We start from the raw sequence: 6015 nt of genomic DNA, 5'->3' as shown, positions 1-6015 counted from the left end.
CCCCCCCCCCCCGTGGTGCCGACGCTGGCTCTATCTGAACACATAAACTCCGTAATGTTGCAAAATCACGCGCCACTAGTGTTGGAAAGCAAATGTGAGGCCATATTACTGTGAATAGAGGGAGAGAGAGTTTGAGGGGGAAATGTGTGCCATACTCTTGTATTTGCTGGCTTCGCATTTTTCTCGTTAGGTTTTCTCTCCCTATGTTTTCGTTCAAATATAATATTTTGAGCATCAATACAGATATTGTATAACGTTTTACCGGTGTCTTTCGTATTGTTTTTTCCACTCAAAATAGAAGTTGAATACTTCTAGTCCCAATTAATGGGAGCAGCGCGCCATCTCGTGGCGATCACAGACAAGACTGTTTTTTTTAAAAATAATAATTTGACTGGAATAGTTGATTAAAAATGGGAAAACACATACGTTTTGTTGTTTGAGACCTATTAGGTATATTAGGCGCTATTGTCTAACATAAAATTAACCCAGTGTGATTTAGGGACAAACATGTCTGTTCAATGGCTGTATTCAACAAAATCACATTGACAAAATTTATGACATAATCTGTTGAATTAATATTCAGTCTATTCTAGTAACTATTTTTAATCAGCTGATTTTAATTACTAGCAACATAGTATTTGGCTGTGTCCAACATTTTGCACGCCACCCTGTTAAAGAGTAATTTTACATCATTTTGAAAAATGTAAAATTCCTTTTGTGACATCGAAGAAGTAACATGACTTCTGCAGCATGGAGGAAATTAAAGGACTTTGTTACACATTTTGTGTAGAATTCATTTAGATATTTTTGCTGCAAACCCCCATATGGAAACTTCCGTATGGAAAATGTCAAGAATTTCATTGTCAGGAATGAGAACAATGTCGTCGTGTGTATGCGTGTGTGTTTATCATGAGCATGTATAACAACGAAAAGCAAATCGAAATCCACAACAATCCAACAATCCTTATTTTGTTAAGAACATAATTGCCTAAAACATTCCACTAGGTGGCGACAAAACACTGTGTATTTTTTTAATGTGACAATTTGATCGCATATAGAAGTTTGAACGTTCAAAACACGAGGACTCATATTATGAGTTATAATAATAATAACAATTATTATTATTATTATTAGTAGTAGTAATAGTTTTTTGGACAAAACTAAATAAAACGCTCAGACAGTCCTGATCACTTAAATAAAATAAGACAATATTTATGCGTGGAAAAATGGACTTAAAATGTTGGTTATTTGCACTTCTGTCTGTCTTTCATGTCCAATATGAGCTCTTGCTGAGTTTTACTATAGTAACGAGGTTAGAGACCACATCACCATCAATTATTAACGCATTACGCGCTTCAATAAAAGTCATACAACTATTTCAGAAATGCGAAAAACAGACAAACAATTCTGAGTATTTAAAAAAGGTTTATCATTTTATGTTCTATCAATTATTGAGTGGTGTTTTCTTCTTTTCGTTCTTAAGTAAAGCTTGGTCTAGTTTCCCTTTCTCATATAAATATTTCAGAGTGTCTTTTGACATCATAAATTAATGTAGTGCCATTATGCGCTGAATGTTAATACAGGTAAGCCTCAGATGATTGGAAATGTATTTATTATTTGATTAGTTGTATGATATAGGTGTTTTTAATTTCGAAAACATTTATTAGTGCCTGCATAAGAACCAAGCCAAGAAAAATAAACTTAATATTTGAGATCTTTGTGCTGGAGGGTGTAGTTTCCCAAAAAATTCAATTTACTCCTTTCTCTATCCCCCCTCTCTTTCTACCTCTCTAACACATGCACACACCGGATGCGAGAAACACATGGAGTTTGCATGGAAATTTCTTTCCTCAACCTGTCAGTTTCCCCCAGTACCACCTACAGTGAGGAGTGAAATGTCAATGCTTAATAGGAAACTTAACACTGCAAAATATTCATAGCCTGCTCTACTTAAATGTATATGTGCTATATAAAGTCTGTTGTGCTGTTATGTTGTCTGTATGTGTTAACATAATTTTATTGTACAGTGTCTGGAGTCATCTTTACTTGTGTAAAAACTGGAGTACTAAGTGAACTATGCATATAAAACCACAAGTGAATAATTTGTCAGCTGGCTGATGCTGTCATGTAGTATATGAAATTGGTGGAACTGGTGCAACTGCAATGAAACTAGAAGAAAACATGCTTTATTGCTCCCAGCGGTCTGCTTGAACGTAATAGTTGTTGTGAATATAGCTCTATAATTGAGTTACTAATTAGACTTCGATTGTACAGATCAATTAAATATAGTCTCCTGATTTTAATATCAGAGTGTAAACAAGTTTAGGGTAAGCAATTGTTCAGAGCTCCCTTTTTCTATATTTAAACAAATTGTAAAATATTGTATACATATATTCTTACAAATGTATATATAGCAAGGAGGACAACAGGTGCTAAAATGATTTATTATTGAATATTTAAAAAAAATATATGTATAGAGAAATAAAAATATGCATAGAGAAATGTATAGAGAAATAATATATGTATAGATATAGATACATAGTACTTTCATACTTTTAAAATTACTTAATTAAAAAATTACTTAAAAAAATAACAATGATTAAATTAATAGAATGCACAAAGCACATACATATACATTTAATTTAAAATTATTTAATATATATCAGTTTAAAAATTATGTAAAAGACATACATTTGTGTGTATGTATGTTTACAATGTGTTACTTAATATATTTAATAGAAATAGATCTTTCTGTCATTCACTACACACACACACACACACACACACACACACATACACATATATATAAGTTTCAAAATAATGTCTGGTTCCCTGCATTCTTCAGCTGGTCTGTTTTGTAAGTTCTGAAGTCATGAGAGTTTCATTAGGAGCAGGTCTAAGTAGTGTAGTGTAGTGTAGTGTGTATGTGTGTGTGTGTGTGTGTGTCCTGTACAGTGACCCAGCAGCAGTGCTATGAGAGCTAGCAGCATGCCGATCCGTTAATGACCTTTGAGAGCTGTGGACCCAGGCCATACACTGGGAACCTGAGAACCTGCTGAGCAACTTCTGTTGATCTAAGCCAGGTGAGGGGCCCACACTTCTGCGTGACAGAGAGAGAGAGCTGGGGACAAGACTTTGAGTGTGTGTGTATGGGGAGTTTCATGGCACGATTGTTGTTTGAATTATTGATAGCTTGGTATGCTATTCTCTTATCAGTTCCTGTACATTTTATGATTCACTATATGTGGGGTTTGTTTCCCAAAGACGCCCTACTAATTTCAGTGTGCATAATGTTTCTAAACATAGTTATGTGTGAATGGAAAATTCTGTTTTGTCTAATAAAACTACACACAGCAATAAAGCGAGAGAGATTTTGAGGTAACGTACTGACTCTGTGCTCTCGTTTTAAGCTCACTGTACCATTCAAATAAACCACAATATCGCTCATACAGCAGGTGAGCTGCATCAATTCACAGGAGTCCGTCATAGACCTCCACAGCCATAGACATGCTTTTTTAACCTCCTGATGAAAACCGCAATGTCCTGACCTAAAACCAGAGATGTGAACAACAGCAAATAAAACACAGGATATACTCGGTGAGTGAAGTGCGTTCAGATGTTTCTTTCATGTTCTTGTACAGCTTGATTTTTTTTTTCCGAGCTCCGCTTGGTGTGTCCTCTCATTACCACGGTGTTCTACCTGAATGCTACAGGAATTCAGAATTATAAATATTCATTCTTCCCCTTCACCTGAAAACCGAACAGCATGCTATACTTCACTGCTCAATTATTGATTTCCAGCAGGTTTATAAAAGTATCGAAACTCTGGATTGTTCAGAAGAATTTGGAGAACAACTGGTGAGTAAATTCTGGACAAAGTTGAATTAAAATATATTTATTCATTGTGAATTACATTTCATAATTTACAGAAGTTATTCAAAATGTTTTATATCACATTAATACTATAATAATAATATAATATAAATCAAATGTATATAAAATGTTATATTTTACATAATAATGCAGGATTGTGCATGTGTGGATTTATGCTAATTTGGTATTGGTAAAAGCATTTGAAGTAGAAAGATTTTGCATTGCATAATCGAGATTAATAGGGGAAATACATCTGGTGTGTTTTAGTGAAACGGAAACTGTGATCAGCAGGTGGCAAAAGCTTCCCAAGACATCCCATTATAGCATCAACATGCTGCAGTTTATACTTTGAGTATTAAAAAGTTGTATTCTTATATCTAGCAGAGCTGTTCTGCTAAATGTCAGGTCAACCAGCCATATATATGTACAAATTACAGAAAAAAAGTTTATCCTTCCATAAAACTACCCTCCCTTGACTTCCACTGATTCATCCGAAAAGAATACATGGGTGAAACCCCCTCCCAAGACATTCCCTCTTCCATGAACAATAAATGTGGAAGTGTCATGTAATATTGATGGGCTCAGCTGATGATCTCCTGACGAACCCAGTTTGGTCCCTCTCATGTTCTATAAAATATTCATGATCCTTGTCCCCTTCCTGCACCCACCCCCTCAGCATCCCATAATGCATGTGTGATGTTCTGCTGGGCCGATTGCACAAAAACACACACCTGGCTACAGGAGCAAAGAGTGATGGGATATATAAGCATGATCTCCTGTGGTGAAACCAGCTTTGAGTTTTCTAAACTTAAAAAACAGCACAGGTTTTCCCTTATTTCATTTCCAAGTCTGGAAATTTTTCCTCCATTGTACACCTGACGTTCCCCACCCCTGCACTTTGAGTAATCTCACAACTATCATTAATGTCATTCAACTTTTCCTCTTCTACTCCTCCTTCTCTCTCTCTACCTGTGCACCTGCATCTGTTCTTTTGTCATTTTTATTAATGTGTCCTTCTTCTTTTCTTCTCCTTCCTCCCTTGCGTTCTTCCTTCCATCGTTCTCATTAACACCCCGGCCCTGATAGATGTAGAGAGGTGGCCTGCTGCTCCTTGAGAGGCTCTCCTGGGTGTCCCGTGCAGCCCTGGCACCCTGTGTTCCTCTCTTTAGATCCGGGCCTGTGCCATCTGCCTCTGCTGGGCACTGCATGAGGCAGCCCTCTTCTGCTGCACGAAGTCAACACACGCTGTGGCTGCTGCAGCTTTTCAGCCAGTAGATATACTAAAAGTTTACTTTTTTGTGACTAAAAGTTTATTTAAAAAATATTAAGTTTAAATGGTATAGGCATCAATTTTTATTTTTTTTATTTTAATGAGTTTGTTGTCTCTATAATATGTCTTTTTGTGCAATTTAGTACATACTGTATTGTGATTTTTTTTCAAACTATACTGTGATTGTTTCATTTGCTAATATATGTAAATATACACTATTGTTTAAAAGTTTTTATAAAAACAAATTAATACATTTATTCAGCAGTGATGCATTAAATTGACCATAAGTGACACTAAAGTCTTTTTCATTGTTATAAAAGATTTGTTTCAAATAAATGAAATAATCAAATAATTCTGAAAAAAATTATCACCGTTTACACTAAAATATTAAGCAGCAAAACTTTTTTCAGCATTGATAATAATAAGTGTTTCTTGAGCAGCAAATCAGCATAATAGAATGATCACATTTTACAATATATTAACGTACAAAACGGTTATTTTAAATAGTTCATAATATTACTGTTTTACTGTATTTTTCATCATATAAATGCAGCCTTGGTGAGCAACTTGTTTCAAAAACATTAAAATATCTTACCGCCCCCAAAAATAAAAATAAGAAGAGTACATTTGAATATATTTAAATAATTTTTCATTTTCTAAACTGAATCTACCACTGGTCGGTTGAACAGATAGCCATGCCCCCAACCCACTCCATCGTTGCTATGTTGTGCTGGTTGGGATGCTCAAGCAAACGTTTTCACAGCACCACAAATACTTTTCAGGTAAAACAACCTACAGATGGCTTACTTTTAGTCTTTGCATATTAAACTAGGATATTAGGAAGTATTTTAACATTTAGCAGTAATACATGT

This window comes from Sinocyclocheilus rhinocerous, unplaced genomic scaffold (assembly GCF_001515625.1).
Source record: "Sinocyclocheilus rhinocerous isolate Xijiao unplaced genomic scaffold, SAMN03320098_v1.1 scaffold1233, whole genome shotgun sequence".
NCBI lineage: Eukaryota > Metazoa > Chordata > Actinopteri > Cypriniformes > Cyprinidae > Sinocyclocheilus > Sinocyclocheilus rhinocerous.
Note: the sequence above shows the minus strand (reverse complement) of the source record.